Raw genomic sequence first — 26,044 nt, forward strand, 5'->3', positions numbered from 1 at the left:
TAGGTTTGATACCTGGGTTGGGAAGATCCCCTGAAGAAGGAAATGACAACCTGCTCCAGTATTCTTGCCTGGGAAATCCCATGGACAGAGGAGCCTGGTGGGCATGGGGTCTCAAAAGACTTGGACACTACTGAGCAACTAAACAACAACAGGATAACCAAACCCATTCTTCTGACACTCATCCTTACATGCTAAACTCCTAACCTGCCTTCATAGTGGAAAACAGTAGGCATTTAGTAAATATTTACTGAATACATAAATTTATATGCATACATGCACACATGTATACACACACATAATAAAACTCTAACAGTTCAAATGACAATTGGAACAACAGATTTCTTATTTTTAACATGCAAAAGCCACTGAACTTCCAAATGTTACTAGAAAATATTTCAAAGACTTACTAGTTCAAAGATGAATATAAAATATCCAGTGAAACTGCCACTCAGATTTAATACAGGTTAACATTTTGTTGTATATTTTACCGGTATTAATGTCTTAAAAATAAAATTACAGATAAATTTAATTTAGGATGAAAGAAATCTTCATTAAGGGTAATTCATTCAGTCAGTCAGTTCAGTCTCTCAGTCGTGTCCAACTCTGTGAGACCACATGGACTGCAGCACGTCAGGCCTCCCTGTCCATCACCAACTCCCGGAGCTTACTAAAACTCGTGTCCATTGAGTCAGTGATGCCATCCAACCATCTCATCCTCTATCGTCCCCTTCTCCTCTTGCCTTCAATCTTTTCCAGCGTCAGGGTGTTTTCCAATGAATCAGTTCTTCACATCAGGTGGTCAAAGTATTGGAGTTTCAGCTTCAGCATCAGTCCTTCCACTGAATATTTAGGACTGATTTCCTTCAGGACAGACTGGTCGGGTCTCCTTGCTGTCCAAGGGACTCTCAAGAGTCTTCTCCAACACCACAGTTCAAAAGCATCAATTCTTTGGAGCTCAGCTTTCTTTATAATCCAATTCTCACATTCATACATGACAACTGGAAAAACCATAGCTTTGACTAGATGGACCTTTGTTGGTAATGTAATGTCTCTGCTTTTTAATATGCTGTCTAGGTTGGTCAGAGCTTTTCTTCCAAGGAGTAAGCGTGTTTTAATTTCATGTATGCAATCACCATCTGCAGTGATTTTGGAGCCCAGAAAAATAAAGTCAGCCACTGTTTCCACTGTTTCCCCATCTATTTGCCATGAAGTGATGGGACCAGATGCCATATTCTTCGTTTTTTGAATGTTGAGTTTTAAGCCAGCTTTTTCACTCTCCTCTTTCACTTTCATCAAGAGGCTCTTTACTTCTTCGCTTTCTGCCATAAGGGTGGTGTCATCTGCAGATCTGAGGTTATTGATATTTCTCCCAGCAATCTTGATTTCAGTTTGTGCTTCATCCAGCTTGGCATTTTGCATGGTGTACTCTCCACATAAGTTAAATAAACAGGGTGACAATATTACAGCCTTGATGTACTCCTTTCCTGATTTGGAACCAGTCTGTTGTTCCATGTCCAGTTCTAACTGTTGCTTCTTGACCTGCATACATGTTTCTTAGAGGCAGGTCAGGTGGTCTGGTATTCCCATCTCTTGAAGAATTTTCTACAGTTTGCTGTGATCCACACAGTCAAAGGCTTTGGCATAGTCAATAAAGCAGAAGTAGATGTTTTCTGGAGCTCTCTTGCTTTTTTAGGGTGACACTTTTTGTTAAAGTCCATTTTGTCTTCTATTAGTATAACATGCCTGTTCTTTCTTTTAGCAGATCTTTTTCCAGCTCTGTTTCAATTTTTCTGTCATTATATTTTCACTATATCCTTTGTAAAGAACTCAAATTTCTACTATTTTTGTTTCCAATTTTGTCAATAACTTCTGTACTATACCTGGAAAAGTAGTATGTTCATATTTAGTTTGAATGATTTAGGTTTATTTTTACCATTTGTTTGAAGTTAATCATTGCTTTTTTCCGTTTTATCCCTTTCTGACAATCTATTAGATTTATAGATTTTAATTTATTCACCTTTCTCTTCTATACTCATTTGTAGTTAATTAATTCACTATTTTTAATGCTTTTAGCAGTTACATGTAAACGTTAAGCTGCACACTTGGCAACGAAGTCTAAAGTTATAACATTTCTCCACCCATTTTCATGTTATGGCTTTCTGATATTTTAGTATGCCTTAACTCTACCAAAATTAATATGATTTTATTGTTTAACCATCTATATTTTGATTTATTAATACATTCACCTATATGTTTGAACTGAATTTCTCTTTGCATCTAACTTATTTGTTACACATTCAATTTATTTCTGAACTACAACTTTGGTATTTCTTTCAGTAGAGGTCTATGAACAGAAAATTCAGATTTTATCCTGTCTTCATTCCAAATTTCCTGTTGAATGTTATTAAGCTGGGCATAGAATTTTATGATATATATTTTCCATTAGTACTGTGAAGATATTTCAGTAACTTCTGCTTGATATAAATTCAACTAATCAAATTAATATTTTTGGAAGTAAAACTGTCTTTTTCTGCTGGCTTCTTTTTAAATGTTCTCTTCATTTTGATTTTCTTTTTCAGATATTTTGCATTATCAATTAATCTGTTTAGAACTATGCATAACTATGCACAACTAAGGAGATATATATATAAGCCTATGCAACAACAAAGACCCAGTACAGCCAACAATAAATAAATAAACAAATCATTTTTTTAAGTGACAAAATCTGCTTATTAATGTACCTATTGAGCTTTAACTATCTCTACTACATTTTTGTTTGTAATTATAACTGATTAGTTTCTAATTCTCAATCGATTTTCACTTTCTCTGCTGCGACATTTGCTAGTTCTTCTCTATCCCTCAAATAATTTTAGAAATCAGTCTTTTAGTTTCTTTGAGAAGATTCCCTTTTATCCAGTTTTCAAGTGTGAATCCTCCTCTCCCCTGTGTTTGCTGTCTCGCCCTCCTCGTGGTCTATTCACAAGTGTCAATCATGTCTTACCCTTGGTCTGGGTGGCATTAGAATCCTGAGTGCCCTGGGTTGTGGGCATGTCCCTACAAAGATATTTGATCTTTGCTTTTACAGAGTGATCCGTTGTTTCATGGAATTCGGTGCTGTTTAAAATGCTCATTTTTGAAATTGCATTCACAATACACAAGCTGTGAAAATTTGGACTCTTTATCTACTGAGCCCAGGTCTGGAAGGGTAATTTCCACAGCCCTCTCTCTATCCACACGCGCACTTACAGGCCTGATAGATGGAAAAACTCCTTGCCACTTCCAGTTTACAGGCAGAGGCACTTAAATCCTCTTCTACTGAGGAGACATGCCTGTCGGGTCCTGGCTCATGTAGGAACCTCTATTCCAGTCTCTCATCTCCTATCCAAAGGTGGGTAATAAGCCAAGGTCCTATGACACAGGACCTGCATCTGATCTGAAATTCTCCAGAGCAAGGCATTTGCAACTTGTTTTTGGAATAATAATTTAATTAAGCTCAAGCATGTATGCTTTTAAAATTACTGTTACATTTTCATATGTTTTTATCACTATGGACAGGGATGGGAAAGTTCATGTTAATTCATTCAGATAAGTTCAGGAAAGGGCAGCAACTATGTCACTGATGACTTGAATGTCTGACCCCCCTCATATATTAATGGCTAAACTTCTAGCATTGACAAATTCAACAGAGGTACTAAATGAAGTTGTATTTTATGAATCACAATTATGTACATGAGAAATGTAGGCAGGGTTATATAAAGCATGATTATTCAACTTAATTCTAGAGGAAATCCTTTTATTTATGTCTTAAATTCTATAGAATAAAAAAAAAAAGATTTTTAGGTCTCTGTGACCAATATGCTCACACAGGAGTCCACGAATCCCACTCCTCACACCCCCAACAGTACCACTTAACTATTGGGTTGGCCAAAAATATCATTCAGGTTTCCATAAAATGGTAAGGAAAAACCCAAAGAAATTTTTTGGCAAACCCAATATTTCAGCACCCAAGGCTATGCTTTCATATACCCCCTCCATCCAAGACTGGCTCCGTGAGCCTGCACTCCTATGCACCATCTGTGGAAACCAGTGAAAATGAAAATGGGGGGCCTTTTTCACAAATCATTAAGAATTTCAAGATACAAAGCAGAGGATCAGGCTGCCTTCTCTGTCTACTACTTCTGGACTTGGTAAACCAAATTCACTGTTTCATTCAATGTGTTTTTATGAATTTTCCATGTCTCAAGTGCTAGAACAGAAAATGAACAGAAAAAATAATATTTGCAATTAAATGACTGCATAAGTATTTTATAAAAGGTTTACTAATTAAGTTAAAATTAGCAACTCTGTTGATTTTAAAATGAAATGTATAAAATTACAAAACGGCAATAAAATAATATTCAATTCATATTCTGCTCTAAGAATCTAAGGAGAGATAAGAAAGCATTCTTAAGTGAACAATGCCAAGATATAGAGGAAAATAATAGAATGGGAAAGCCTAGAGATCTCTTCAAGAAAATTGGAGATAGCAAGGGAACATTTCATGCAAAGATGGACACATTAAAGGACAGAAATGTTACAGAATGAACAGAAGCAGAAGATATAAAGAGGTGGCAAGAACACATAGAAGAGCTACACAAAAAAGATCTTCATGAACCAGATAATCACGATGGTGTGATCACTCACCTAGAGCCAGACATCCTGGAATGTGAAGTCAGGTGGGCCTTAAGAAGCATTATTACGAACACAGCTAGTGGAGGTGATGGAATTCCAGCTGAGCTATTTCATAGCCTAAAAGATGATGCTATGAAAGCGCTGCACTCAATACACCAGCAAATTTGGAAAACTCAGCAGCAGCCGTAGGATTGGAAAAGGTCAGTTTCTATTCCAACACAACAGAAGGGCAGTGCCGAAGAATGCTCAAACTACTGCACAATCGCACTCATTCCACATACTGGCAAGGTCAAGCACAAAATCCCCCAAGCCAAGCTTCAACAGGATATGAACTGAGACCTTACAGATGTACAAGCTGAATTTAGAAAAGGCAGAGGAACCAGAGATCAAATTGCCAACATCTGTTGGATCATTGACAAAGCAAGAGAGTTCCAGAAAAACATCTGCTTCATCAACTATGCTAAAGCCTTTGACTGTGTGGATCACAACAAACTGTGGAAAAGTCTTCAAGAGATGGGAATACCAGACCACCTGACCTGCCTCCTGAGAAACTTGTACAGAGATCAAGAAGTAAGAGTTAGAACTGGGCATGGAACAACAGACTGGTTCCAAATCAGGAAAGGAGTACATCAAGGCTGTAATATTGTCACTCTGCTTATTTAACTTATGTGCAGAGTATATCATGCAAAATGCTGGGCAGGATGAAGCACAAACTGGAATCAAGATTGCCAGGAGAAATATCAATAACCTCAGATCTGCAGATGACACCACCCTTATGGCAGAAAGTGAAGAACTAAAGAGCCTCTTGATGAAAGTGAAAGAGGAGAGTGAAAAAGCTGGCTTAAAACTCATCATTCAGAAAACTAAGATCATGGCATCTGGTCCCATCATTTCACGGCAAATAGATGGGGAACAATGGAAACATTTTGGGGGGCTCCAAAATCACTGCAGATGGTGACTGCAGCTGTGACATTAAAAGACGCTTACTCCTTGGAAGGAAAGTTATGACCAACTTAGATAGCATATTTAAAAGCAGAGACATTGCTTTGCCAACAAAGGTCTGTCTAGTCAAGACTATGGTTTTTCCAGTGATCATGTATGGATGTGAGAGTTGGACTGTGAAGAAAGCTGAGCGCCGAAGAACTGATGCTTTTGAGCTGTGGTGTTGGAGAAGACTCTTGAGAGTCCCTTGGACTGCAAGGAGATCCAACCAGTCCATCCTAAAGGAGATCAGTCCTGAATATTCATTGGAAGGACAGATGCTGAAGCTGAAGCTCTAACACTTTGGCCACCTGATGCAAAGGACTGACACTGGAAAAGACCCTGATGCTGGGAAAGATTGAAGGCAGGAGGAGAGAGAGAAGACAGATGTTTGGATGGTATCACCCACTCAATGGACATGAGTTTGAGTAAGCTCTGGGAGGTAGTAAAGGGCAGGGAGGCCTGGCGTGCTGCAGTCCATGAGGTCACAAAGAGTTGGACACAACTGAGTGACTGAACAGCGACTAAGAACTCCATTCATGGGTGCTTAGGGGAGTCTAGATTCTATGTAACTATTCCTTGATTTGTCACATAATATAAATAAGGGATTCTTAAAGTAGTATGGTGTTACAGGGTTATGACTGGGAGTTCAGAATATCACAAAAGGACACCCAGCGAGATCTCCCATGAAAATAGACCCGGTCGGAGGGGCGGTGCCTGATGCATGGGTTTCAAGGATGATCGTGGAAGTTCTTTTTCTTTTTTTTCATTGAACCACATGGGGAACTCAAAATGAAGATAGTTTCTGTGCCCCAGAAGTTTCATCAGCAAGAACAGCTGGAACCTAAACATAGATAAGGCTCTAAGCACAGCAGTTAGCATGATTAAGATTCTCAACATGGGAGCAACCAGACTCATGCTAAATACAGATGCTCCAAATCCCAAAGCTTGGGGAGAGGCAGGGTCAGCAAACTGAACTGTCAGGAACCCACAGCACTGACAGGCTCCCGGGTCTTCTAAGGATGGAAACAAAAGGCGAGTGACTTTACAACAGAATAGCATTCCCAGATCCCACTGTCTTGAGTTCTGAGTCAAGCAAGCCGACTTGCGCTTTGAATCCTGACTCCACCACTAACCAGGTCTGTGACTTTAAACAGGTTGCTTTAATTCTCTCCACTTCAGCTTTCTCCTGTACTCTGTGGGAGGATCCAGTGAGTTAAGTTCTCTGTTCAAGGCTAGGTCCATAATCAAGTACTCCATATAATATGAGTTGATGCAGGTTCTTTCAGGAATCCCCAACCAATGGGGGGTGGGGACAGGGAGGACTGCCTAAAGAGGAGAATGGCTTACGAATGAGTAAAGTGAGTCCCTTTCAAGCATTTCCTCTAACTAAATATTTCCCATAGTCATATGCAAACTGAAATCTCATCCCCCGCAGTTATCAATGTTGTGTCCTCCCTGAAACTGTCATGTAACCATAATAGATCCCTGGGCTGGGAACATCTCCTGGGGGAGGATATGAAACCCACTCCAGAATTCTTGCCTGGAAAATCCTAAGGACGGAGGAGCCTGGTGGGCTACAGTCCATAGAGTCTCAGAGAATTAGACAGGACTGAAGTAACTTAGTATGCATGCGTGCATGCACTAGGGTGTAGACTGGACTTGGAATATTTAAAAGAAACCTCAGCTGGTTCTTTAGCTTCCCTGTGGCTCAGAGCATAAAGAATCTGCCTGCAATGCAGGAGATCTGGGTTCAATTCCTGTGTTGGGAAGATCCCCTGGAGAAGGACATAGCAACGCCCTCCAGTATTCTTGCCTGGAGAATCCCATGGGCAGAGGAGCCTGGCGGACTACAGTCCATGGGGTCACAAAGAGTCGGACACGGACTGAGCTACTTCACTTTCACTTTCTTTCAGCTGGTTCTAATGTACAGACATGCCTGGGAACCCTGCTCCAATTTGTTCTGCGAACAAATGAACGAACATGCAGGAACGCTCACTTCGCCTCAATTTCTCTACGACAGGGTGGGGCAGAGGCAGGTCTAGAATAAGGACTCTGTGTTCTGGTAACAGCACCAGACTGAAAGGCAGAACTAATTGAGCGTGAATAAGGTTTTAGTCCCTGACTAGTTCGGCAATTAAGGCAGCTTAATTCTGCTGTACTTCAGTTTTCTCCTCTGTAACTAAGGTGCATAGAACTATAATACTCAGAGGGTTATTATTAATACAGTATCTATACAGGATAACCCATATAAAGTATATAAATGCAGAGACGAGCGCATGGTTAATCTTCTAAAGAATGGTAGCTATTATTATTGTCAACTCTATTTTTAACTCACAAGCATTTCACACCTTAATTATTGAATTTTGCACTCCCATTTCTGTACTGATTTACTGACTTCAATACTGATTTTATAAATAGCCCCTCCCCCAATTCTAATTTTCTCAACTTGGGGTTACAGCATAAACTTTTTACTTTCAGAGTCTTAGAACTTCAGAGAAAACTAATATTATCAAGAAATAACACATCACTCTATGATGCTAACTCAGCTCTTTGTACCTAAAACCACCGCAAAAAAGTCAATAAAAAAGAAATGACACATCAAAGTTCTTACCATCAGCAAATACACAACATGCACACTAAGATAGCATACCTTGGACCTTATTGGAAACCGACAGTTTTAGAAAGCAAACTCAACATTATGTAGTAGATTATTTTTAATAATGAAAAAGGAATTGAAAGCTAATTGGAGAATAAAAATAGGAACAAAAACATTTAAAATTTTATTCATGCTATTTTATTCAGAAATAGCATCTGTTCTCTCAAATAACACAGGCCAAGTAGTTACCAGGAAATAAAGGGGATGATTTTTCAGGGTCAGAAGGGCCACTGTGGCAGGTTTGTGTGCCTCTTTCACATGGACGGCAACAATGGACCATTCAGTGAGGATCAGGGAAGAGGCAAAGAGCTGAAGGTAAGAGTGGGGAACCTGGAGGAGAGAAATAAAGATAAAATAGAAGTCCACAGCCCACCATGCCTCAAAAACGCATGCGTCTCAGCCTACTCGCTAAGGGCGTCTCCCCTCCCTGAGGCTCTTCTTGTTTTTATCTTCCCTACCCACGCTTTGTCTAGGACATGCTATCATGAAACTTTCAATTCACATGGTTCAGTTGGAACAACGCTGGCAGAGGAGTAGCAGAAGGAGACGGTGGGGATAGAAGGAAAGCGGGAACAGGAGGAGCCAGTGAGGCAGCTGAGCCCGGCCAGGAACCACCTGGGCTCATTCACTCTTAGTGTCTCCCAGTGGCTCAGCCGACTTACAGACCATATGCTCTAAACTCAAAAACCAGGACAGGAGGAAAGCTCCTCACAATGGCATTATCATGCACTTGTCGCTTTTATATTAACATTTGAAAACCCAGCAGCAAAGGACACTAAAAAGGATCACACTGAGAAGTGACATCTGATTTCTCCTTTCAAATTAAAGTTTTGCATCAAAACACATTTTCACTGAAAATAAAATGGAGTCATTTTGACAATGTTTCTTCCCTTTGTGTGTTTAGATAAATTACAAAGCTGATTCAGGCCAAGGGCAAATGAAGAGAAGTTGATTGAAACAAACAAAAAGACATTCTAAAAATGGTTTGAAAGTTAAGAAATGCATCTTATAGATTTGGTGAATTTCAGTAGTGCTAAGCCGATACAGTGGTATCCAACTCTTTGCGACCCTATGGACTGTAGGCCACCAGGTTCCTCTGCCCTTGGGATTCTCCTGGCAAGAATACTGGAGTGGGTTGCCATGCCCTCCTCCAGGGGATCTTCCAAACCCAGGGATCAAACCCACATCTCTTGTGTTGGCCGATGAGTTCTTTACTACTAGCGCCACCTGGGAAGCCCAAATTTCAGTAGAAATTACTTTATTCCATCATGGATATCAATATTCTGCAAGTCATATGAATCCATAGTGCTGAAAGGAACAATTTAACAAAGATCATAGGTAAGAACTTGGAAGAGCATCATGCAGCTGAGTACATGGAAGGTCCAAGCACTCTTCAGAACTGATTAAAGAGATGATTTTCCTAGTTCTAGATGCTTAGATCTACCAAATCAACCAGTACAGTAAAATCACGGGTGAGGGTAAGGGCACTCAGGTAAGTGGTAACTTACTAAAATGGTCAGAATAAAGAAAAACAAGATAAATGATATCAGTGTTTACCAAATACTGTATACTATGAATTGACTTAACTGCTTTAGAAGCATTCATTTGAATCTTCATAATATCCACTAAGAAGTGGAGATCCTATTCAGTTCAGTCACTCAGTCGTCTCTGACTCTTTGCTACCCCATGGACTGCAGCACGCCAGGCCTCCCTGTCCATCACCACCTCCCGGAGTTTGCTTAACTCATGTCCATCGAGTCAGTGATGCCATCCAACCATCTCATCCTCTGTCTTCCCCTTCTCCTCCCACCTTCAATCTTTCCCAGCATCAGGGTCTTTTCCAATAAGTCAACTCTTCGCATCAGGTGGCCAAAGTATTGGAGCTTCACCTTCAGCATCAGTCCTTCCAGTGAACATTCAGGACTGATCTCCTTTAGAACGGACTGGTTGGATCTCCTTGCAGTCCAAGGGACTCTCAAGAGTCTTCTCCAACACCATGGTTCAAAAGCACCAATTCTTCGGCACTCAGCTTTCTTTATAGTCCAACTTTCACATCCATACATGACTACTGGAAAAACCATAGCTTTGACTAGATGGACTTTTTTTGACAAAATTATGTCTCTGCTTTTTAATACACTGTCTAGGTTTGTCATAACTTTTCTTCCAAGGAGCAAGTGTCTTTTAATTTCATGGCTGCAGTCACCATCTGGAGTGATTTTGGAGCCAAAGAAAAGAAAGTCTGTCTCTGTTTCCATTGTTTCCCCATCTATTTGCCATGAAGCGATGGGACCGGATGCCAGGATTTTAGATCCTATTAATACACTAAGTAAGCATCTGAGAGCTCAGATGTAACAGGGAAAAGGGAATCCGACTCCACATCAGGCCTATTTCTTTAACTCTTGTGCTCTGTTCCCCATGCTCAGTCATGCTGGTCCTGCATCTTTTGCAAAATAATATTGCGTATGGCTTGAAATACAGAGGGTAGCCTATTCTCAGGGCTCGACCTTTAAAGGTATAACATGTTTCCTTTTTCGTTGTTGTTGTCTGGTTGTCCAGTCGTGTCCAACTCTTTGCGACCCCATGGACTGCAGCATACGAGGCCTCCCTGTCCCTCACCATCTCCCAAAGTTTGCCCAAGTTCACGTCCATTGCATTGGTGATGCCATCCAACCATCTCATCCTCTGGTGCCCTCTTCTCCTGCCCTCAGTCTTTTCCAGCATCAAGGACTTTTTTCAATGAGTCGTCTGTTCAAATCAGATGATCAAAATACTGGAGCATCAGCTTCAGCATTAGTCCTCCCAGTGAATATTCAGGTTGCTCTCCCTTCAGAGTGACTGGTTGGATCTCCTTGCAGTACAAGGGACTCTCAGGAGTCTTCTCCAGCACCACAGTTCAAAGGCACCAGTTTGTTGGCATTCTGCCTTCTTTACTGTCCAACTCTCACAACTGCACATGACCACTGGGAAGACTGAAGCCTTGACTATATGGACCTCTGTCGGCTGAGTAGTGTCTCTGCTTTTCAACACCCTGTCTAGGTTTGTCCATCACTTTCCTGCCAAGAAGCAATCTCCCCTGGTTCCATGGCTGCCGTCACCGTCCACAGTGATTCCGAGCCCAAGGAGAGGAGCTCTGTCACTGCTTCCAGCACTTCCCCTTCTATTTGCCACGAAGTGATGGGGCAATGATCTTAGTTTTTAATATTTAGTCTTAAGCCAACTCTTTCTCTCTCCTCTTTCACCCTCATCGAGAGGCTCTTAAGTTCTTCTCTGCTTTCTGTCGTTAGAGTGGTGTCATCCACATATCTGAGGTTGTTGATGTTTCTCCTGTCTATCTTGATTCCAGCTTGTCACTCATCCAGTCCAGCATTTCTCATGATGTGCTCAGCGTATAGATTAAACAGACAGGGTGACAGCAGACAATCCTGACACCCCTTTCTGGATCCTGAACCAATCATTTGTTCCATACAGGGTTCTAACTGTTGCTTCTTGACCCACATACAGGTTTTTCAGGAGACAGGTGAGATGGTCTGGTATTTCCATCTCTTTACAAGCTTTCAACAGTTTGTCATGATCCACACAGTCAAAGGCTTTAGTGTAGTCAATGAAACAGAGGCAGATGCTCTTTAATTCCCCAGCTTCCTCTATCATCCAGCAAAAGTTGGCAATGTGCTCTCTAGTTCCTCTTCCTTTTCTAACCCCAGCTTGGACATCTGGAAGTTCTTGGTTTGCATAATGTTGAAGCCTAGCACATAAGCATGACCTTACTAGCATCGGAGATGAGTGCAATTATCCAATGGCTAGCACATTCTTTGGTACCACCCTTCTTGGGAATTGGGTTGAGGATTGACCTTTCCCAGTCCTCTGGCCACTGCTGGGTCTTCCAGATTTGCTGACACGATGGATGAAAAACCTTGATGGCATCATCCTTTAGGGATTTGAATAGTTCTGCTGGCATTTCATTGCATCCTCTAGCTTTATTAATAGCAGCGCTTCTTAAGGCCTTGACTTCACACTCCAGAATGTCTGGTTCTGGGTGACTAACCACCCACCTTTTATATGAAGATAAAAATTTGTAGAACAGATAATAATATTCATCTTATTGGAGAGTCATAGGAACATCATGACCTGACCTATGTGGATAGCTTCAAGAACAAAGGATTCCCACACCCAGAAGTCTGAAACAACTCACCCCGCCCTCCCTCATCTTGCCTGTAAAGGCGCTTTGCTGAAACCCTTTGAGGAGTTCAGGGTTTGGGGGCATGAGTCAGTCTCCTTGCCAGGCCCTGCAATAAACTTTTCTCTGCCGCAAATGCCAGCATCTAGGTTGGCTTGGCTTCACCGTGTGTCAGACACATGAACGTGTGCTCACTAACACAGAGGCACGGAGGGGTGAGGTAACTTTGTCAGTGCCCCATGGTTTAGCAAAGAGAGGAACAACGTTTGAGCTACACAACCCAGTTCTGAAACGCTTGCTTGCAGCCCCCATACCAAGTGACGAGGACCAAGGCGAAAACCAGAAAATTTAGGTCTTATCCAAACACTGCAATTGCATGCGGTGAGGTCCCAGAGGGAAGAAAAACAGTGTGATGTGTTGAAGACACAGTGAAGCGGTGAAATCCTGGGAGGAATATGGATGGACTCTTTTTGTTTTTTAAGACTTCACATTTCCCAGAAGCCATAAGCAGAGGAGATGTTATCTGTCAAAGTTCAGAGCGCCACTCCCCTGGGAGAAACACATCCTGACAGCCAAAGGCAAACTGAAATCTCTCCATGACTAGAACCGTGGAAAGCAAAGTGATTATACCCAGGAATAACATCCTTGAATAATTTGTGACCAAGCAGAAATTAAAAACAAAAATTAAGAACATAAAAAAAAACAATTTCCCTAAAAACTTATTTGAGCAGTTTGTATTAGGTTACACCAGGTTACCTTTAATATTTACTTTGACAGCAAGAACCCGTGATGAAAAATGCTCTAGCTTAAAACTAGAGTAATAATCAGGAGGTAGGGCTGTTGGTCCTCGTGGTTCATCCAGAACTTTCATAATTCTAACCCAAAATGCTACATCCTGGGAAATGCTTGAGTCCAAGCACCTGAAATGATTTTCCTAGGGTAGGTAGTCCCAGTTTTAAAACTGGAAGTCCTGCTCCCAGAGAACCTAACCTAACAGTTCTGGACAAACCAGGTGGTTGGTAATTTTATCAGGATAATACATTAAATTCCTATCATAATTATCATGAATTGAATCTCAAAAAAGGGAATTTACATGGTTAAAATTTATTGACAGAAAGACACTTAAAATGAGGAAGAAAGACGTCAACTTGAATATGGTATACTATAAAAACATTGAATATATATCATGAATTTAACACATTGTGCAACAAAAATAAATACATGTTGGAACTATCAAATGATCTCGTAAGTAGTATCACAGAACGCTAATTCACACCAGCTATCTTACTGGCATGTTATTTTCAATAATACTGTAATTATCATAAATGTTTTCATTCAAAAATAAATCAATAAATGTTTTTAAAAGTAGCGTTAAATGTGGTAAAAGTGATAATCAGGACAATAAAATATTGCACATTTTAAAGCTTTATTTGATTTTATTGTCAAAAAGAAAATTATATGATAATAGAATGAAAATATCTAGAATAAGAGCAGCAATGTGTTGAATTTATCCTTTGGAATGAGGATATTTCAAGATTTAGATGTCAAATACTTTTAAACAGATGCTTCATAGGGAAGATTTTTAAATGGTGCCGCTTAATCATTTTACATTGCTTTTAGGTTACCCAAAAGGTTTGCACATAAAGTCAACACTGCAGATTTACAGATTTATAACACTGCTGCCTGTGCAAGAATAATCACTGAACGCTGAGTAATCTAATGCTAGCCGCATCTGGGTGTCAGTGAACCGTATACTGAACAGAAAGTGTCCTGGATGAAGCGTGTTAAATTACTTATGTCATTTATCCTGATCGCCATTAAAAAAGCTATCAGGTTCAAAACAACTAGTAGAATAAGAAGAAACACTGGAAGAACAGACAGAATTTCCTGATCCCATCTTCATCCCGCCACGTAACGCCATTTAAATTCCCATGAGACACAGAACTCTTAGCTTTGTTCCCAGCAAAATCTCTCTACCTCATTTTTAAAAAGGTAGTTGGATTGTTAAGCAAAATGCTGCACCTAAGCCAAGCATAATATCTTTTCAATTAAAGAGAAAAATTGATTACTTATCGTTTAAACCCAGAGAGCATGACCAAACATGCACCAAAAAGTGGTTTCTGGAAAACAGCATTTTTAACACGAGTTTTAAAAGTGCTTTCCTTGTTTTGAAATACTGCCGGCTAAGCCACGAGTATTTGCTAAAGTCACTGTCTTTGACAAGCTGCGCTAAAATGGAAAACGTGGCAGAAGGAGAGGAGAAAGAAAAGAAGGGGCCAGAGCAGCCTAAGGGAGACATTCGTCCAAACTCCCACCTCACCAAAGGGTCTTCAGTGAAGAAGCAGTACGCCGGGAGTATCTCAAGGGGCGTCTGAAAGAAACGAGGGACTGTGGCTCAGTCTATGATCTACGTGGATCGATGTGGATCAGTCTGATCCACTCATCTACGTGGCTCAGTCTCAGGATGGAGGCAACAAAATGAAGGCTGCCTCGCAGTAAGAGGAAGGGGATTCTGGCATCCAGGAGCTCTGCGACGGCGGTCAGGAGTCCTGGGCGGCGGAGACGAGCAGGATCCTGGTGACTCAAGAATGAGTGGCTGGAGACGGTGACCACAAACTCTCCGAGTGAAAGGCCTGGGTGATCCAGAAGAGCAGACGTGGAGAGGAAAGAGTCCAATGAAACGGATCCATTTCCCTAGTCTCTGACATCAAAGATTAAAAAGATATGCTGCCAGCCCATGTAGGGTGCCCACCGTGAAGACAAGGACATTCTGGCACGAGCTTCGCCTCCATCTTGAGCATTTAAAACAATGTGTATGAAATTCAGTGATGTTCAGGGGTTAGAGAAAAGGATTCAGATAAACAGTAGGAACTAAATCGAATGAGGACCACGGAGGTAAAAGGTAATGGATACATGGAGGAGAAAGTACTCAGCTGTTCTTAAGAATAAACAACAGGGAAGAATGCAGATAATAATCATTTTACCCCACAGCAGAGCATGGTTAATCAACCAAAAGACTACATTTTAAAGCACCCTGCAAACTCAGATCACCAAGTGTGGGTCCAATGAAAGTAATAGTTGGAACAAGTCTTCTGTATATGAAGTGATCCAGGCGGAAAAGCAAGAGCATCATATCAGATGACACAAGTATTGTGACAGAGTCACAAACCCAGGGGGAAGGGAATAGTGGGAAATACTTGAATGAGAAAGAAAGAAAAAAAAGTAGGAGTGCTATGAACATCAGGGTGTATAGAATAGGGAACTGAATTTCACCTGGATTTATTACTTCAGTTCAGTTCAGTCGCTCAGTCGTGTCCGACTCTTTGTGACCCCATGAATCGCAGCACGCCAGGCATCCCTGTCCATCAGCTCCCGGAGTTTATTCAAACTCATGTCCATTGCGTCGGTGATGCCATCCAACCATCTCATCCTCTGTCGTCCCCTTCTCCTCCCGCCCCCAATCCTACCCAGCATTAGGGTCTTTTCCAATGAGTCAACCCTTCGCATGAGGTGCCCAAAGTATTGGAGTTTCAGCTTCAACATCAGCCCTTCCAATGAACACCCAGGATTGATCTCTTTTAGGATGGATTAATTGGATCTCCTTGCAGTCCAAGGGACTCTCAAGAGTCTTCTCCAACACCACAGTTCAAAAGCATCAATTCTTCGGTGCTCAGCTTTCTTCACTGTCCAACTCTCACATCCATACATGACCACTGGAAAAACCATAGCCTTGACTAGACGGACCTTTGTTGGCAAAGTAATGTCCCTGCTTTTAAATATGCTATCTAGGTTGGCCATAACCTTCCTTCCAAGGAGTAAGCGTCTTTTAATTTCATGGCTGCAGTCACCATCAGCAGTGATTCTGGAGCCCAAAAAAATAAAGTCTGACACTGTTTCCACTGTTTCCCCATCTATTTCCCATGAAGTGATGGGACCAGACGCCATGATCTTAGTTTTCTGAACGTTGAGCTTTAAGCCAACTTTTTCACTCTCCTCTTTCACCTTCATCAAGAGGCTCTTTAGTTCTTCTTCACTTTCTGCCATAAGGGTGGTGTCATCCACATATCTGAGGTTATTGATATTTCTCCCGGAAATCTTGATTCCAGCTTGTGTTTCTTCCAGCCCAGCGTTTCTCATGATGTACTCTGCATAGAAGTTAAATAAGCAGGGTGACAATATACAGCCTTGACGTACTCCTTTTCCTATTTGGAACCAGTCTGTTGTTCCATGTCCAGTTCTAACTGTTGCTTCCTGACCTGCATACAGGTTTCTCAAGAGACAGGTCAGATGGTCTGGTATTCCCATCTCTTTCAGAATTTTCCACAGTTTATTGTGATCCACAGAGTCAAAGGCTTTGGCATAGTCAATAAAGCAGAAATAGATGTTTTTCTGGAACTCTCTTGCTTTTTCGATGATCCAGCGGATATTGGCAATTTGATCTCTGGTTCCTCTGCCTTTTCTAAAACCAGCTTGAACATCTGGAAGTTCACGGTTCACATATTGCTGAAGCCTGGCTTGGAGAATTTTGAGCATTACTTTACTAGCATGTGAGATGAGTGCAATTGTGCAGTAGTTTGAGCATTCTTTGGCATTGCCTTTCTTTGGGATTGGAATGAAAACTGGATTTATTAAGCACTACCCAATAGCAAAGGACTTCCGCACTGGCTCAGCAGTAAAGAATCTGCCTGTCAATGCAGGAGATGTGGGTTTGATACCTGGGTTGGGAAGATCTCCTGAAGAAGGAAATGGCAACCTGATCCAGTATTCTTACCTGGGAAATCCCATGGACAGAGGAGCCTGGTGGGCTACAGTTCATGGGGTCATGAAAGAGTCACACATGACTTGGCTACTAAACGACAACCAATAGGCTAGTGCTGAGCTAGGATGTATAAAGACAGCAAGATGACTAATGCATATGAAAGATGTTTTCTCAACTGAATGCAAACATCCAAATGAGACAGACTGTGTCAGTGGCAGGCTTCTTAAATTACTGAGGAGGCTTTATAAACTGTTGCCTAAATTCATGATCCCTGGAATCAAACAACCTTCTTTAGAATCCTTACTATCTGCCTGCCCTTGGACTTGCTACCCAACTGCTCTTGACCTCAATTTCTTCATCATTAAAACAGGGATAATAGTAGCACCTGTTTCACATAGTTATTCTCAAGGATTAAATGAGATAATACACACAGAACAGCTGGAATGGAGCCTGGAGCAAAATTAACATTGGCAAATGTTATTAGTGTTGTCATTGTTGTCATTATCTTCATAATTTAGAGACTGAAGTGAATCTTATGCCACTAAAGCAGAGTTCCAAACACATTCTTTATTTACTTTCCTGAGAGCTTAATCAATCAAAAGTTTGGTGAAATTAGCCTTACATGGGAATTTAATCCTAATTCTTTTGGTTGCAACTGAAAAAGAAATAGTTAATATTTTGACATCAATAACTTCAGATCTTGATAACAAATGATAAGCATCACAGATATCAACATGTTAAACAAAGAAATATATGCTCAAGACTCTATAGTTAAGAATGTTTCTTAAATGTACACTGCAGTGATGGATATTATCATTATTGGTTCTATCATAACAACAGTTATAATACATATGATCAGGCATGATCCTATGGATGAAGATTCCAAGTTATAATCAAATTATTTTATCTTTCATTTCAACAATGTCTCACAATTTATGTAGAGGTCTGTGGAGGTTTTGGGCTCTCATAATGACCCTAACAAAATGATTATAAAAGATCCCTATGCAGAATGTGGAGATGAGGCAGAAGTGGACCAAAGGGCAGAGCTATTACCAAATGTAGCCAAAAGCCTCCGAGGATGTCGATACGACTGATGTGAGTCATGAATGGAGCTGTCTAAAATGATTAATAACAAGATGAGCTTTCTATTTGGCCACAACCCAAGCAACAGAAAGAATATAAGACAGGTAATAAGTAGGCTACTGTCAGAGGCAGATGGAATGCTAACCACAGGAAATGTCATCTTCCTAACACTGGGCCTGATAGCATCACACCCTAGTTTTAACATCCCCAGAAGCTTCTTAACTCGTATATATTACGTTTAGAACTTCTTACCATGGCATCCATTGTCCTTAGCTACCTGTTGACTTATCTACCATTCCAGGCAAATTTTTCATCATTCTCCTTTAGTTCAAAAGTCTGTTAGTCACTCAGTCATGTCCAACACTTTGTGACCCCATGGACTATAACCTGCCAGGTTCCTCTGTCCATGGGATTTTCCAAGGCAAGAACACCAGAGTGGGTAGCCATTCTCTTCTCCAGGGCATCTTCCCCAGCCAAGGACTGAACCCAGGTCTCCTGCATTGCAGGCAGATTCTTTACCATCTGAGCCACCAGGGAACCCCCCACCCACCCACCACCCTTCAATTTAAAGTGTACCTTAAATCCCTGTCCCATCTGTCAAGCTTAGCGTATAACTTTGAATCACATGAAAGTACAGACAGTAAGCTGTGTGCTTTCATGCGGTTCAAACTAACACATAACATGAAAAGGGAACTTATGTTAATTTTTCTGAAAATCTAAGATGATTATATTCCAATATTCATAGGGAGACTAAACAGACTACTAAAGGACTTTGGCTTAAAAAAGCATTTATTGATTAGAGTGTACTGTTTCAGGAATTGAGCTTTTGCTGGATGTATTCCATTGGCTCCTCCAGTTCCCTCCATGTTTTCCACTCTTTTCTGAGACTGGGAGACTAATTCACACTGACTGCATCAGCTGGCTTCCTTGTCCTTTGGCTCTTCATTGAATTTAGCCTCTGGGGATTCCTGGCAGGAGAGCAGGGGGAGGGTCTGATCTCCTATTCCTTCCCCACAGGGTCCCTGAGGCTGGCTATGCATCCATCAAGGTTTCCTGGATGGCCACTGCTCTTCACAAGGCTTCTGTGTTTACCTGACTCTACCTTATTTTTTTTTTTTAATTTTATTATTTAGTTAGTTATTATTATTATGTTGTGTTAGTTTCAGGGGTACTGAAAAATGAGTCAGTTGTACATATACAGATTCTTTGTCTCATGGGTTTCCCCGGTGGCTCAGCAGTAAAGAATCACCTGCAATTCAGCAGACAGAAGAAGATGTGGGTTCGATCCCTGGGTGGGGAAGATCCCCTGGAGGAGGGCACGCCAATCCATATCAGTATTCTTGCCAGGAAAATCCCATGGACAGAGGAGGCTGGTGAGCTACAGTTTGTGGAGTCACAAAGTGTCAGACACCAACTGAGCAGGCATACAGATCACCTCATATGGTATTTTCAGGGGCACGGTAAACAATTACGGGAACGAAGCCTTAATTAAACTCTGGGAGATTTGCCATTTGATGTTCCAGATTTATGTCAACAACCTAAGTTTAAAGACAGACAGACAGATATTAAATTTGCTGATGATACAAAGCTGGGATAGAATCAAGGTTTCAAAAAAATGGAAAATCTAGACAAAGTGAATGACATTGAATGGCACTAAGTATTTCATTGAGCCACGTTTGTATTAGTCAACTCTGTTGCTTACTGAAGGCAGAGCTCCACTCAAACAGACATAAACAGAGAAGAGCATTTACTGGCTCAGGAAACTGAAGGTTCTAGAGGTGAACATTATATAAAAATCAGAGAAGGGTCTCAAAAGGTGTCATCAGAGGAGAGCTCCTTCTTTTTGTAGATTTCTTCTCCGCTTGCCTCTGTTTGGTCTTGAGAAGGTTCCTATCACTATGAAGGTTGATATTTTGCCTCTCTGGTTCAGAATGGAAAACCTCTCTTTGAAACATCTCTTCAAATGACCCAGAGTTGTATGTTATTGGCTCTGAAATTGATTAACTACATGTTACTACGGCACCAGAGGACTGTGGTATCTGATGGGCTTGGAGAAGATCCCATGCCCACCCCAGAGAGGGGGTGAATATTCACAAACATGAATACAAGTTAGAGAAGTGTGATACAGGGAGAAAACCAGAAGATGTGATTAACAGAAATGTAAGTGATGGTTAGATTAGGCGAACACTCCATGATAACTGATAATTAAATCAAAATCCAAAACCATTTCAAAACTACAGAATGTGGAAGATATAACTGAACTAGATCATCGCTGTTGTTATTTCATCACTGAGTCCTGTCTGACTCTTTCTCGACCCCGTGGACCATAGCCAGCCAGGCTCTTCTGTCCATGGAGTTTCCCAGGAAGAATTCTGGAGTGGGTTTCCATTTCCTTCTCCAGGGGATCTTCCTGACCCAGGGATGGGACCCATGTGTCCTGCATTGGCAGGGGGATTCTTTACCACTGCGCCACTAGGGAAGCCCAACTATACTATTATTCATGGCAAAATTCCTTGGGCTTTTAGATTACATGAAGCTCAATATGAACCAACAGGTGATTTGGATACTTAATATGGACTGAGACTGAACTCATCAATGTACACTGTTCACAGCAATAGGGGCAGCATTTACATTCAGCTGCATTATCAGATTACACCTGGAATATCACTTTAGAGGCTCAACACACATGTTCTGAGGGATATTGAACAGCAGGTGTCCACTGCATTGAGACTTATGAATGAGAAGCCATAACCTTTGCGGAAAGGTTGAAGAAATGGGATATTCAGCTGCGAAAATGAACATTTCATTGAGGTTAAAATGTCTGTCTTCCAATACTGAAGAACTTCCTTGTGGGAAAAAATATATATATATTCTTTGGTGACAGAATTAAGAGCAGTAAATATAAACTTTCAGCTGTATTTCAGTGCCTTATAGAAATGAGAAATATGTTTAAGTAGGAGAAACATGACTCCATGACTCCCACGTTTGCTGGTGTTAAGTAAAGGTGAGATAACCACCTCTCAGAGGTACCAGCAAAAGATTTATCAGATTGGGTTAAAATACTGAACAAGAATTGGCCTTAGATACTTCCAGTTTGCGCTTTCTATAAGGAACCCCACTGGCTGGACCAAAACTCATATTTCACTGTTTGAGAGTCATAAGACTGTGGGCAATTTACTTCTCTAAAAACTTTAGGCTTCCCTGGCAGTTCAGTGGTAAATAATTCACCTGCATTGCAGGAGACGTGGGTTCTATCCCTGGGTCAGCAAGATCCGCGGCAAAAGGAAAAGGCAACCCATTCCAGTATTCTTGCCTGGGAAACCCCATGGACCCTGGCAGGGTACAGTCCATGTGGTCACAAAAAGAGCTGGACACGACTCAGTGACTAAACACCAACAGGACAACTGCAAACCTCCGTTCTCTGGAAAATGAGGAGGACGGACCATCCCTTTTAGAGCTGCTGAATTAAATGATTAGTATCCACAGGGTACTTACTGTCTCCCATGCTATGCTAAAAATTAGTCATTATTATTAACGTGGTCATCACGGGTGTCTTTCTTTGCAATACAGTAAGGTTGCTATCTAGTCATAATAGAGTTTTTTAAACAGTTTTTCTTTTTTGTTAGTAAAACAGAGTTAGTTAAGGGTCTTAAATTATTGTTCAACAGAAAAAGAGACTACAAAGGTTTATGTAAACCTTTTGTAACAAGCTATTTCCTTGAGCATTGAGTCATTCGGGTCCAATTCTTACTACTGCTGTGAAACCCCAGTGATGTATTAATATTCTCTGCTGGAAAAGCCCATAACAGAGCCATACTTTGTCTTCCAGAACCTCACTCTTTCAAAGAATCAAAAGTCTAAATCTTTTCACTAAAAAAAGACATTGTCCGGAGGTCAATATATGTATCCTTAGAAGTTACTATAAAGACCCAATTTAAGAAGGAACATCTAAACATTTGTATAGCTTCAGAATTAAAATGAACTCTCCTGTCTCAGACCTGACTTGTTTGAGTCTATAAAAGATCACAGACTTGGGTCAAATACTATTTTTTTTTTTTTTTCAAACACTACATCATGCAAGAGATGTGAGCTTGCAATCATTGAATCAAGGAACTAAGTTAAAATTCTAATTCTCACAACTAGGATAGGTTGTGGTTCTCCAATTTCCTGAACTCTATTAACATGCTATAGTCTGCAGTGTTCCAGAGCAGAACAAGGCTTCAAACCAAGGAGTCCACTGTGGCTGACTGCCATTCGGAGAACAGAATTCACTGTCATTCAGTTTAGAAGGGACAAAGCAGAAAGCTTTTTGGGTTATATATTCCAAATGCATACTAGGAGCAGGAAGTACTTGGGAAATATATAACTTCCTCTCAATTTTGCTATGAACCAACAGCTGCTTTAATAAAAATAGTCTTTAAAAATATGAAACACAAAGACATTGGCCAACTGTGAGGAATGAGAGTCAGAGAGAAATTGAACTAGTCCTTGTGATGATGGAAAGAGATGCTGAATGTGGAAAGCTGCTTGTCATGATTACCGTAAAGGGGATTAGAACTGTGATGCCAAATTGGGCAGGGGTGGGGGGGTGGGGGATGGGAGAGAAGGGGAGCTGAGAGGGAAGGAAAGAAATACAAGGAAAGAGACTGCTGGCTTTGTGTGATTTAATACAGTGTACACACACACACACTCTCTCACACACAAATCTTCTAGTAGAGAAAAGGGAGATAATTAAAGGGAGAGATTATTGAGAAGTGGGGATGGAGATGCAATTCGGAACACAGAACCAAATTTCATCTTCCCTGGTTTTTGGAACACTTCCATTGTCACCCTGGGAAGAGAATGCTACGAGCTTCTACTTCCTTTTCAATTTTCACTCCATTTCTAGCTGCTGCAAAATTATTCAGAGACTCAGAGATGAACTCTTCGGAAAACTTCTCATTCAGACGCCAGCCCACGGTTGGGAAGTTCTCCACCTGTTTCATTATCACTTCTATTGCTGAGGTGAGGTGATATTTAAAAATGATTTTTACATATAAATTGCTGTAATCACTTTTGAGAATTATTCAGAATATCCTGCTTCTCCATTTCCCCCCCTCTGTATTTTGGTTCCCAGAACTTTCCCTCAAGCCAGTGAAGCCTGGAGACACTGAAGTCGTACCCAGGCTGTCTGCATGCGGCTACTTGAGATTCCAGCTGCTTTGGAGAAATGAGACTCAAATCTCTTTGCCATTAATCAGAGATAGAATTATCACTGAGATCTATCTAAACAAATTTCTCTATCTCTGAGCCCCAGGTGAAGAGTTGGAGACTGTTCCTATCAACTGCCTCCAGGGAAGAAAAATAATGAGGAAGGCGATCTGAATGACTGAACATTACTGAACAAGCACTTGTTAGGATAATAATTGTCAGTCTTGGCAGATTCAACTGGGAGGAAAATTGATGATAGTAGCTCAGCACAACTGTTCTAACCAAAATGACAGTGGAGTGGGCAGCAGGGGACCTGCTAAGTGGAATAAACAAATGGCCACTAAGAGGAAAAAGTCAAAGGAAAATATTCACTTGGGTTGCAACTCCAAGCACCAACACACATTTTTGCAGACCAGATAAAACTTTTCTAAAACTGCTCACTTTTGCTGCAGTTTCATTAACCATATGTTTTCAGGACTATTTTTCCTATCTTTCTCTTTCTATTCTAGAATAATCCATAGATACTCTCTAAAAAACAGAATGCCTTGACAGGCCATTACTATGTATGTTCATATATAAAGGACACTGGATTGAATCAAATTCCTTTTAAGGTAGTTTGCTGGCATTTAATCAAAATGGACAGCCCCCAGCCATTTCCCCCTACCTTTCCATCTGGAATGCTCAGAGAATACCAAGGAAGGAGAGCAATTCCCTGCCCTTCTTCCAGTGACGCCTTCTTCTTTCATTTTCTTCTCTCATTTTTACTCACATAAGCAATGGCAGATACCTTGAGATTTACTGAATTAGTCACTGTTAACACTGAAGAAATCCATCATCTGTTGATTAATTCATCCAAGGCAAGTTATATTCCACTTGTCATGGGTAGAGTTGAGTTGTCCTCAGGTCAGAATTTTATTTGGAGCATGTTGTAACAGAGTCAATAACAGGTACTTTTCTAAATTAAATTTTACTGGGATAAGTAATTTTATGGAAAAGTTTTAAGGCTTATCTCATGAAAATAAAGGAAATGTTGAACGCAGGAAAATTTTACAATAGATTATATTACATGAGATCCAAAAGGTAATTGGGCAATATAAGTATATATTAGATTACAAAACTTTGGGGGAAAAAAGAACAATTACTAAAATTTTTATTAATTCTCATGAAAACAAAATTAAAGAATTTGAAGTATAAGTCATAACTGGGCTACAAATTAACAGTTCACCTGATTTCTCTATACCATTAGTAAGGCTTCTGACTTTTGATTAAATCATTAGATAGACATAAGCCACATAGTTTTTCCCAGTAACTAAGCTGATTTTAATGGCAAATTCCCAGGTCAAATCTAATTCTAAAATTCTATTATTCTATTGAGTATTATATATTTAATAAACTATGTCTATATGAAATTCAGAAATTCTATTAATCCATTACAGTGTAATATAATATAGTATAATATAACATGTTTATATAAACTACATAAAAACAACCCAAACTTGTGAGCATTTCTCCAATTCTTTGAGACCCCATGGACTATACAGTCCATGGAATTCTCCAGGCCAGAATACTGGAGTGGGTAGCCTTTCCCTTCTCCAAGGGATCTTCTCCAGGGGATCAAACCCAGGTCTCCCACATTTCAGGCAGATTCTTTACCAGCTGAGCCACAAGGGAAGCCAAAGAATACTGGAGTGGGTAACCCATCCCTTCTCCACCGTATCTTCCAGACCCAGGAATCACATCGGGGTCTCCTACATTGCAGGTGGATTCTTTACCAACTGGGCTACCAGGGAAGCCCATAATATAATACACTGTTATATAAACTACATAAAAACAACCCAAAATAGTGACTATTTCCTCCTTTCCCAGCGTATCCAGTTTTCTGACTCCAATAAAGAGATATAAAATACACGGTGTGAGTTCAGGAACTCTCTGTTACAGACTATGGCAAAGATCACAAGCTGAAACTCCATCTAGGGCCATGTAAGAGAGAAGGCAAGTAGGTGAAATAAATCCCAGGTAGAGCTGGTCTGAGTTTTGGGAACCATGGTACACTGCAAGGCACCTGCCCTCTTGAGGCCATTCAGATTAGAATGAAGTTAAAATAATTCCGGCCAAAACAAAACAAAATAACCAAATACTCACATCTACAGAACAAATTTAGCCAGTGCATTTTGAAAGACTGAATTCAAATTCCTGTTCTGCAGCATGTCACGTATTGCCATAATAATGCTGTGTAAAAAACCAAAGAAAACTCAGTGGACTGAATGAATAAAGAAGGTATGGGAGACTCTCCTGATATTCCACTAGTTAAGAATCCGCCTTGCAATGCAGGGGATGTGGGTTCAATCCCTGGTTGGGGAACTAAGTTCCCACATGCAATGGAGCAACTAAACCCATGCATTGCAACTACTGAGCCTGCATGCTGTAACTAGACAGTCTGTGTGCTGTAACTAGACAGTCTGCGTGCTCCAAGTAGAGCAACTAGGGCGTCTGAGTGCTGCAACGAAAGATCTTGCGAGTCGCAACC

The 26,044-nt window shown here is 40.7% G+C and overlaps 1 protein-coding gene and 1 long non-coding RNA gene across 3 annotated transcripts in view; one reads left to right on the forward strand and one right to left on the reverse strand.

Annotated features, from left to right (window-relative positions):
• The window catches only part of ZNF385D (zinc finger protein 385D), a 938,617-nt gene that overhangs the window by 614,890 nt on the left and 297,683 nt on the right, over nt 1-26,044 (reverse strand). The gene's annotated exons all lie outside the window — the stretch shown is intronic.
• LOC145517803 (uncharacterized) lies at nt 23,150-23,955 on the forward strand. The gene is made up of 2 exons (XR_014062344.1): nt 23,150-23,331; nt 23,444-23,955. It is a non-coding gene; the product is annotated as an uncharacterized LOC145517803 (long non-coding RNA).

The sequence above is a fragment of the Giraffa tippelskirchi genome, chromosome 8 (genome assembly GCF_054371585.1).
Source record: "Giraffa tippelskirchi isolate mGirTip1 chromosome 8, T2T-mGirTip1v1.2.pri, whole genome shotgun sequence".
Lineage (NCBI taxonomy): Eukaryota > Metazoa > Chordata > Mammalia > Artiodactyla > Giraffidae > Giraffa > Giraffa tippelskirchi.